The sequence below is a fragment of the Triticum aestivum genome, chromosome 2B (genome assembly GCF_018294505.1).
Source record: "Triticum aestivum cultivar Chinese Spring chromosome 2B, IWGSC CS RefSeq v2.1, whole genome shotgun sequence".
In the NCBI taxonomy this organism is placed as follows: Eukaryota; Viridiplantae; Streptophyta; class Magnoliopsida; order Poales; family Poaceae; genus Triticum; species Triticum aestivum.
The window spans coordinates 212,937,457-212,948,566 of NC_057798.1; positions in this window are offsets into that span (position 1 = coordinate 212,937,457).

An 11,110-nucleotide genomic window follows, 5' to 3' on the forward strand; every position below is an offset into this window, starting at 1 on the left:
CCAGACAGTTTCGGCCCGATGTATTTTTTTCCTGCCTGCGATTTTAGACATTATCCAGTGATTTACAGAATTGCAGAACCCCCCCCCCCCCCCAAGCAACATGCATATAATATCTCACAAACGGTGCATCATATGTAAAAACTTCATATATGTAAATTGTTTAGAATTTTGTGTAGATTAATAATATGCCATTTTCATCCATGTTTAAAAGGTTTAACATGCTGTTTGTGTTTATTTTGCTTAAATGTCATGCTAAAATGCTTTAATTCATAACTAAATAACCGTAGCTCAGATTTTAATAAACTTTATATGTATTTGGGGTGGAAAAATGCCTAGTTTAACATGGTCCACTTTATGTTGCTGTTTAACAACATTAAAATATGGTTTAGAGCAGAACAGTACCGAATCTAAAATATGCATATGGGGATTTTCCGGACTTGTTGTTTGTTACTTCCGGCCTCATTTAAATTTGTCTAGATAGGTAGTTTCATTATGCTTCACCCCTTGCCATGTTTAATAACATTTAATAGTGTTTGGTAGCTTAAACGAGAGAGAACTAAATAATCGATGTGGTGTTTCGTCAATATGCAACTCGTTGCATATTGAGCTCCACTTAACTGGTAGTATTGTTTGTTGCACTTTGCCATGCCATGCCTCATTAAACCGGACATGCATCATACTTGATTGTGCATCATGCCATGTTTATGCTTGTGCATTTACTATGTTGCTTGCTTCTTTCCGGTGTTGTTTCTTAGTTCCGGTAATGTTGCGATTGTGAGGATTCGTTCGACTACTTCCGCTTGTCTTCTTCATGGACTCGTTCTTCTTCCTTGCGGGATCTCAGGCAAGATGACCGCTACCCTGGATCTCACTACTATCATTGCTATGCTAGTTTCTTCGTTCTATCACTTTGCTGCGCTACCTATTACCTGTTTATCAAGCCATCCCATATTGCCATGAACCTCTAACCTTTGACACCTTCCCTATGCAAACCGATGTTTGGCTATGTTACCGCGTTGCTCAGCCCTCTTATAGCGTTGCTAGATGCAGGTGAAGTTGAAGATTTCTCCATGGTCGACAGGATTTTGTTTGGGATATCACAATATCTCTTATATGATTAATGCATCTATATATTTGGTAAAGGGTGGAAGGCTCGGCCTTTTGCCTAGTGTTTTGTTCCACTCTTGCCGCCCTAGTTTCCGTCATACCGGTGTTATGTTCCTGGATTTTGCGTTCCTTACGCGGTCGGGTGATTTATGGGACCCCCTTGACAGTTCGCTTTGAATAAAACTCCTCCAGCAAGGCCCAACATTGGTTTTACCATTTGCCTCACCTAGCCCTTTTTCCCTTGGGTTTCCGGAGACCAAGGGTCATCTTTATTTACCCCCCCCCCCGGGCCAGTGCTCGTTGTGAGTGTTGGTCCAAACTGTCGGCCGCCGGTGGCCACCAGGGGCAACTCTTGGCTGGCCTACCGGAAGTCTGGACAATCCGGTGTGCCCTGAGAACGAGATATGTGCAGCTCCTATCGGGATTTGTCGGCACAGCGGGAGGCTTTGCTGGTCTTGTTTTACCATTGTCGAAATGTCTTGTAAACCGGGATTCCGAGTCTGATCGGGTCTTCCTGGGAGAAGGTCTATTCCTTTGTTGATCACGAGAGCTTGTCATGGGCTAAGTTGGGACACCCCTGCAGGGTATAATCTTTCGAAAGCCGTGCCTGCGGTTATAGGCAGATGGGAATTTGTTAATGTCCGGTTGTAGATAACTTGACACCAGATCCGAATTAAAACGCATCAACCACGTGTGTAGCCGTGATGGTCTCTTTTCGGTGGAGTCCGAGAAGTGAACACGGTTTCTGGGTTATGTTTGACGTAAGTAGGAGTTCAGGATCACTTCTTGATCATTACTAGTTGACGACCGTTCCTTTTGCTCTCTTCTCGCTCTTATTTGCGTATGTTAGTCACCATATATGCTTAGTCGCTGCTGTAGCCTCACCAGTTTACCCCTTCCTTTCCCTTTAAGCTTTGCTAGTCTTGATACCCATGGTAATGGGATTGCTGAGTCCTCGTGGCTCACAGATTACTACAACACCAGTTGCAGGTACAGGTTGTGCGATGATCATGACGCGAGAGTGATGCTTGCTTGTGTTGAGTTCTTCTTCTGCTTCTTCGATCAGGGGATAGGTTCCAGGTCGGCAGCCTGGGCTAGCAGGGTGGATGTCGTTTGAGTTTCTGTTTGTGTTTCATCCGTAGTCGGATGTTGATCTTATGTATGATGATGTTGTATCCGTGTGGCATTGTATGCCTTATGTATGTATCCCCATCTATTATGTAATGTTGATGTAATGATATCCACCTTGCAAAAGCGTTTCAATATGCGGGTCTATCCTTGGTGGGACCTTCGAGTTCCTTTTGGATAGGGTCGCATATTGGGCGTGACAGGGGTACTGCGTCTACCTCTGCCACCGCTTGAGCCTGCGCCGGCCACGCCCAAGGCGGAGCCCCACTAAGCCCGGCGGTTGAGCGGACATTTAATTATGTTTAATTAAAATTTTATTTTATGTTCAATTAAGTTTAAGTGGACTTTGGCCGACGATTGATCGACCATTTTAATATTTAGTTATGTTGACTTTATGTTTAATTATATGTGCATGTTTTGCAAAAAAATTGAATCCACGCAGAAAATGCGTCGGCCATCATTGGATGCACCAACTGACCCAAACAAGAAAGCGGACACACGTGTCCTCCCGACCGACCCAAAAAAACTAAAATCAGACAAAATCCGCATCTGTTTACATCGAAGCCTTGGAGTTGCCCTTAAGCGAGTGAATGGCGACGACGAGTCCGACCGGGCGCTCCTTCGGCGACCGAATGACGCCAGCAAGTGGACTGGGTTGTATCATGCCTTTTGGGGCCCCTCATATGCCCGTGTTTCCACTAGTTGTACCTGGTGTCGTCGGATGCGCAACGAATGGACTACATACACATATGTCCCTCTTTAGTAACTTTGCTGTACGTTAGGATCTCATTCCTAGGTTTGAGGGGTGGAAGCGGTGGGTTTGGTTGCAAGTGCAGATCAAGCGTTGGGCAGCCTTGAGCGCGGATGCTGTGGGTTCGGTTCCGCGTGCGGAGCAAGCGCTTGGAGCAGCCATGAGGGCGGACCGGCTGGGTTCTCAAGTGTTAAGATCATCTTTTATAAAAGTGAATTGTTTTGCCTTGGAGAGGCTCAAGACGAGACTCGTCTACACACCGATTTGTTCGGATGTGGGTTAGGCCAGTTTTCGATCACATATTTGGGGATACTGACATAGTATCGGAGACTCACAAATGCTGAATGAAAACACGTCAAGGAGAGATTGCAAAAACGACTTAGCAGTTGGAAAGGTAAGCTGCTATCTCTGGGCGGAAGATTGGTCCTCATAAATTTAGTACTAAGTAATATGGTACTATATATGATTTCCTTCTTTTAGTTGCCAAAAGAAGTTTTACATAGATTGGATTATTTCCGATCAAGATTCTTGTGGCAATGAGATAGCAAGAGAAAATATTATCGACTGGCTAAGTGGAGTGTTGTTTGCTGTCCCAAAGGCCAAGGCGGGTTGGGCATTCATGACCTTGAGGTTAGGAATAGGGCAATCCTCGGCAAATGGTTGTTTAAATTACTAACAGAAAACAGTGTATGGCAAACCCTCCTAAGGAGGAAATATGTGGGTTCAAAGGAAGTATCCCAAGTATACTTGAAGCCTGGGGATTCTCACTTTTGGGCGGGGTTAATGGCTACGAAGAAATATTTCTTCTGCTATGGATCCTTCTCGAATAAGGACGCCTCAGACATTAGATTCTGGGAGGATAAGTGGCTCGGAAATGCCACACTCCGGGAACAATGTCCGGCTCTATACAACATTGTGCGGCACAAGGGTGATACTATTTCCACGGTATTGGAATCATTTCCGCCAAATGTGACATTCAGAAGGGATTTAATTGGACTCAGACTCCAATCATGGAACATCCTACTCCAGGGTTGTCCACGGTGCAATTGTCACATGGGTCCGATGTATTCCGATGGAACCTACATGGGAATGGGCTTCTCTCAGTGGAGTCTATGTATAGAGCGTTAACCCAGTCTGATGTGCCAGTTGATAATAATAAGAAGATCTGGAAGATGAAGGTACCTCTTAAGAATAAAATCTTTACGTGGTATCTTCATCGCGGTGTCATTCTTATTAAAGATAACCTTATTAAGAGGAATTGTCATGGAATTCCACAATGTGTCTTTTGTCACCATGATGAGACAATAAAAAAATTTATTCCTCCAATGCAAATTGGCTCGTTCTATATGGTCAGTCATCCAAATAGCTTCTGACTTGTATCCTCCTTGTAGTGTTGCTAATGTATTTGGGAACTGGTTACATGTGATTGATCACATGTTTAGAACTATTCTCAGGGTGTGAGCGCTTGCCGTCATTTGGTCACTTTGGCTATGTATGAATGATAAGGTTTTTAACGATAAAAGTACTTCTCTTATGCAAGTTATCTACAGGTGTACCGAGACTCTTCGTTTATGGTCCTCTCTACAGTGCATGGAGAATCAAGACATATTTACGAAGGTGTGTACACGATTGGAGGCTACGGCGAGGGATACTTTTACGCAACATGGGTGCCAACATTATCTTAGGATTGCCCCTTCATTGTAGGCGTTATACGGACTCCAGTTTCTTTGTATTTGCCTTTTTACTTTTTGTTTGTGTGAGAGGACATTTTTTGGATGTGTGTATCTTAGTTATGCAGAGGCCGGGTGTAATGCTTAAACCTTTTAAGTAATAAAGCACCCCTTTTCGAAAAATGAGCGCGGACGGGCAGATCTTTCATCAAGAAGAAAGGGGCCGAGAGGTAATAAGGGCGACTCCAATGCGCGACCCTGACGTCCATTTCGTCCACTTTTTGTCCGTTTGAAGGGACAATGGGGTGGTGCCCGTCTGGATTTCTGGATGTGGCAGCCGTGCGCCCGACGCACGTCTGCATCTTGGCCACATACATTTTTTTGGACGCATTTCTTATAATTTTCATCAGCGATTTTTTGATACATTGGAGTACATTCATGAAATCTTGAATAGAACAGTAAGACCAAATAAAACAAGAACCACATGAAGACATTTTAAAATATATCCAACTTCCGTAATTGCTACCGCAAGTTAGATTAGTTTCTTCTCGATGCCTTCATTGTTGATGTGCGGATTCTCGATCTTGCATGCTTCTTTCTTCTTTAAGTCTAAAGAAGTAGATGTTGCTTCTTTGCATCTAGTCTCATCTCTAGCCTCTATTCTAGCAACAAGTGCACGAACATCTATCGAATTTCTCTCTATCAATAGATTGATGTATTCTTCTTCCCAATCCCAAAAGTTGCATCCTTCCTACACAATAAAAGTTTGAGCATAAGCAAAATGCACCGAATCCGGGAGCACAATCGAAGCTAAACTAGCACACACCCCATCTTTTTTGCACTTGACGAACACCCATCCGGGTTGTTTCGGAGTTGTAGACACGCGATGCACAACCTTCTGTGGATAGTCGACGCACTTTACGAGCGGCAAAGGTGAGCTGATGAGCCTTTGGGCCAGCACCGAACCCGGACGACGGCTGTTTGTGTATTTGCCGATGAACCGACGATGGGGTAGATCCGAGTGGCTAGAGGCGGAGTCAATACATGCATGTGGCCTGGGGGAATTGTCGGGGCTGTGTGGTCCGGTACCTAGCCAGTCCATGGCATGGTGTGGCCTCCGGCAGCCGGGTGAGCTCAAATCAGGTCGGATCCACTCCAAATCTGGCTGTCGGATGCACTGAAATCAGGCGCTCTGGGTTGGATAAATCGGGGTGGTGAGAAAATGGTGGCTGCGACAAGGGTAGGGGGCGAGCATGAGGTCGTGTTGTACAACAACGACAGAGAAAAATGGTGGCAATGGCGGCTAGGGACGAGAGGGGAGCGAGACGGGGTGCGGCTAGACTAGGGAATAGAAAAGATGCGCATGTGTCCTCGACGGGCGGGCCAGGGGAGGACAAGGGCACTGGTCGCACCCGTCCGCGCGTGTTAGTTTGGCCACAAACTGAAGAAAATTTTCCCTGGAGGGAATAATAAAGTTGTTATTTTATATTTCCTTATTCATGATAAAGGCCGCTAGAATTGTATTGATCGGAAACTTAAATACATGTGTGAATACATAAACAAATACCGTGTCCCTAGTAAGCCTCTACTAGACTAGCTCGTTGATCAAAGATGGTTAAGGTTTCCTAACCATAGACATGTGTTTTCATTTGACAACGGGACCACATCATTAGGAGAATGATGTGATGGACAAGACCCATCCGTTAGCTTAGCATTTGATTGTTCAGTTTATTGCTATTGCTTTCTTAATGTCAAATACATATTCCTTCGACTATGAGAATATGCAACTGCCGGATACCGGAGGAATACCTTATGCTCTATCAAACGTCACAATCTAACTGGGTGATCATAAATATGCTCTACTAGTATCTCTGAAGGTGTTTGTTGAGTTGGCATAGATCGAGATTAGGATTTTTCACTCCGTGTATCGGAGAGGTATCTCTGGGCCCTCTCAGTAATACACATCACAAGAAGCCTTACAAGCAAAGTGACTAAGGAGTTAGTTACGAGATGATGTATTACAGAATGAGTAAAGATACTAACCAGTAACAAAATTGAATTGATATGAAGATACCGACGTTCGAATCTCGGGCAAGTAATATACTGATAGACAAAGGGAATTACGTATGTTGTCATAAGATTCGACCGATAAAGATCTTTGTAGAATATGTAGGAACCAATATGGGCATCCAGTTTCCGCTATTGGTTATTGACCGGAGAGGTGTCTCGGTCATGTCTACATAGTTCTCGAACCCGTAAGGTCTGCACGCTTAACGTTCGTTGACGATATAGTGTTGTATGAGTTATATGATTTGGTGACCGAATGTTTTTTGGAGTCCCGGATGAGATCACGGACATGACGAGGAGCTCCAGAATGGTCCAAAGGTAAATATTGATATATAGAACAATACTATTCAGGCACTGGAAGAGTTTCGAAGTGCACCGGGTAGTCATTGGATCGCCGGAAGGGGTTCCGGACACCCCCGGGAGGTCTATGGACCTAATGGGCCATGGGGATGTAGGGGATATGCCCTAGAGGCAGTAATAATAGTTATTTTGTATCTCCAAGTTTGTAATTTAGTTTATATTCCGTGGTATAACTGCTATTGTTCTCGAGTCTACAATAACCACGAGGCTCGAAGGAAAACACATATGCACGTGTGGAATAATAAACGGTAAAATGTATTCCTAGTCAAGCCTCTAAGACAAGCTCAAGTGTTGCATGATGATTACATTTTCCTAATTATGGGCATGTCTATGCCGGCAACTTTGAGGACACAATGTTAGAAGAACACTTGTGTTGAATCGACCCAATTGATGTTATGCTATGAGATATGTTCGTCACGAGTTAATGGTAAATAACACAGAGAAAGTTAATGTTTGCATAATTCCTTAGACCATGAGAGTATAGAGTTCCTTCATGCTTTCTTCATAAACTTTGGGGTTTGTTAAACATCATTCGTAAATGGGTGGCTATTACGGCGGCTTACGGGTTCATGGGAAAGTATGACAAGGAACTTGATAGCTCAAGATTGGGATTTGCTCCTCCTATGATGGAGAGATATTCTTTGGGCCCTCTCGGTGTTGCAGTATCCATCATCGTCTGGCCAGACACAATGTGATTTGATCACAAGGATGCCAGAACACAGGAACGAGAAAAGAGAACAAAACTGGTACGAGGAAACTGGCATAGTGAACAAGTTGTTGATTCATGGTGATGCTACTAAATCTCACCTTGGGTTTTGAAACATATCATGAAGCATCAATAATAGCACACAACAACTATAGGTTCACTCGAATATTCATTCATGTGGGTATAGGGATCAATATGGATGTCCACAGTTCCGCTGTTGATCATTGATTGCAAAGAGTTCTAGTCATGTTTATACTTCGCCGAACCTATAGGCAGTGGCGGAGCTACGAAGGAAAACCTGGGCGGGCCAAACTAAAAGAAAATTCAACTCAAGCAATGGACGAAGAGCTGCTGCGGAAAAATCTTCCCCAACTTCATCTGTTATTGTATCATCTCTTTTTCTCTTGAAAACCAAATCAATTATGCATTCGTTAGCTTTGCTTCCCATGACAATTATATAGTACCCAATTAAGATGTGTATTATCAATTGATTGAATTTCAGAGTGCTATAGCCTACATTTTATAGGAAAATTAGTACTGACTAAGAGAATGAGAGATGAGAGTTTTGGGGTGTGCGCATGTGCCTGTGCAGCAGCGCTCGTCGACTAGGTCGCTACTGGCCTGGCTGGCCGCCGCTGCTGCTAGTTGCCTCCTGGGGCACGCCGCCGCTGCATGGATTGCCCTCAGGCTTCTGCATTGCTCGGCGCTGCTACTTGATGCGTCGGTGCCACCGACGGCTCGACCTTCGTGGCTCCGCCACCTCTTTGGCCCTCCCTGCGGCCATTTAGCGGCTGTCGGTCTGCTACTCTGTATTTTTTTGAACTGGTCTGCTAATCTATTGGATAGGAAGAGAAATCGATGGAGGCATCGAGCAACAAAATCGTGAGTTCGTGATGAGGTTACTGGCAAGCAAGGCAGTCGTGGGCTTGACCACTCGTATGTACTACAGTACTACATGCATGTTTACCCAGGGGCTGGGTGGGCCATGGCACGCTTTTGCCCTCACGAAGCTCCGCCAGTGCCTATAGGGTCACACACTTAAGGGTCATCTATTTGCTAAGTAATAGACATGGAGTCCAGGAGATTGTTTCCGCAAAAGTTTCAGAGACGACAGAAAAGTTTCAGAGCATAAAACTGAAAACGTTTCAAAGACAAACTACATACCGAAAATGTTTCGGAATGAGAAGATATTTTTTAATGGGTGCCGGAAATGTTCTGGACCATCTGAAATTTTCCTGGATTTTTGAGACACTAAAAATATTTCATGAAAAGTTATCATGAATAGTGTAACACTATTAGGGTACAACCCCCTTTTGGTGGCTTTTTGGAAAACCACCTTTTGGGGCTTTATCCCTAAACTTATAGAGCATATTTTGGGGAGGTGGGGGCTCCTTTGTGGCAGCCCAAAACGTCCTTGGTATGGGGTCCACCCAAGGGGCTTCCTCCCACTTTTGGTGGCTTTTGGGTAGAAATATCCAAGGGCTTTTCGGTATTTTAAAGTGCCCTCTACTCCTTGCTTCCCACTATAAATAGAGGTGGAGAGAGCTCTCCATTTCACTCACTCTCTCAAAAGCACATGCCATGCAATGATCTGGCTTTCTATCTCCCTCTCCGCGAAATAGTTTCGTATGCCGAAAGGCTGTCTAGTCTTCGGTAGGGCCTAGTTCTGGATGGCGAAGCCCTGCTGGATAGTTGACACCGTATGTGTGCAACCCGGTAGAGAGGTCATAGTTTCGATCTTAGTTCAAGAGATAGCCTGAGTCTCTGTCCGAGGATCTGACCATGTGCCTCCCGAAGGGCTGTCCGAGGGACTGATCAAGTTTCTGTCTGAGGGCCTCCCGGAGGGTTGTTCGAGGGACCGCCTAAGGAGCTGTCCGAGGGAGTACATCCTCGCGGTTGGGAGGTTGTAAAGTCCTAGCTACGGGGATCTGCCCAATAATCTCCACCGACTCTCCTTCCGCTGTGCTACGAGTCGGTAATGATCAGATCAACCTTGTATGCATCTTCATAGTGGTCCTGGGCTAGTGCGTAGGTTAGATTTTTTTGTTTTTCTGTCATGTTCCCCTATAGTGGCATCAGAGCCGTGCTATGCGTAGATGCAGGTTATGATCTAGAATACATGAGATGTATGGGTGTTGCACATTATAATTTTGTAGTAGATGAGTTCTATTCCTGAATATTATTTGTGCGGGTAGTAGATGAAATCTATTACCCGATGTGCTTGTTGCTTCCCTTGAATCCACGTAGTTCTGATCTTGATGGATGGTGGAATTTTGCTACAAAGTTCTGGAAATCCGTGATCCTTCCATTCTGCTCCCAAGTATGCTGGTTGATAGACCAATGAAGTGCTTCAGTTCATTGGGTTCCACCGTAGTTAAGAAACATGAATGTTTCGTAGACTGAAGGGCAATGCAGATATGATCTGCACGGGGATCATGTGTATGACGCAGTTCAGTATGGGGCTCGAGATTTTTTTATCTCGTGTTTCATACGCCCCGGAAAGTTAAGCTAGCAATTTGAATTATCATACTTGATGATAAACGTTGGTAGCTGCGGTTTAAGTCAAAACCTTAGAAGCCATGTAAAATAAATTTTTGCATAAACCGATTAGAGGCATCTAATTTGGTTTTGCAAGATGACATATGATGTGGTATAACAGTGCTCATATTCAATTTTATTATGTACACTACAAAAAAAATACACTTCCGTGATGATACATGTTTGTCACAGTAGGTCGCGTTTTTGTCATGCATGTACATCCATGACAAGTTTATGACAAAATCAAGATAGTCATACATGTGCTGTCGTAGAAGTGTTCCATGACATTACCAAAATTATCATCACGGAAGTGTCCACTTCCATGACGGTAAATCGCGCGTCACGGAAGTGCTTTCGTCAAGGGTGACCGACACGTGGCATCCACCGTAACGGAACACCGTTAAGCTATCGAGTCGGGTTTTGGATCCGATAACGCGTTAAGAGCCCCGACCAATGGGGATTTTCCACGTGTAAAATCATCATTGGCTGGAGGAAACACGTGTTGGCTCATCGTTGGGACAGATGTCATCCACTCATTGGACAGAAGGCGCCTATGATATGTCGACATGTGGCATGGCCCATCAAGTTTAAATGGGCCGGCCCAACTAAAGGCCTACAAGATTTTGTGGACCATAATGGGCCGGCCCAGCTAAAGGCCCACGAGATTTTGCGGACCATAATGGGCTGGCCCAGCTAAAGGCCCACAAGATTTCGCGGGCCATAATGGGTCGACCCGGGTAAAGGCCCACAAGATTTTTGTGTGCCATAATGGGCCAGCCCAGG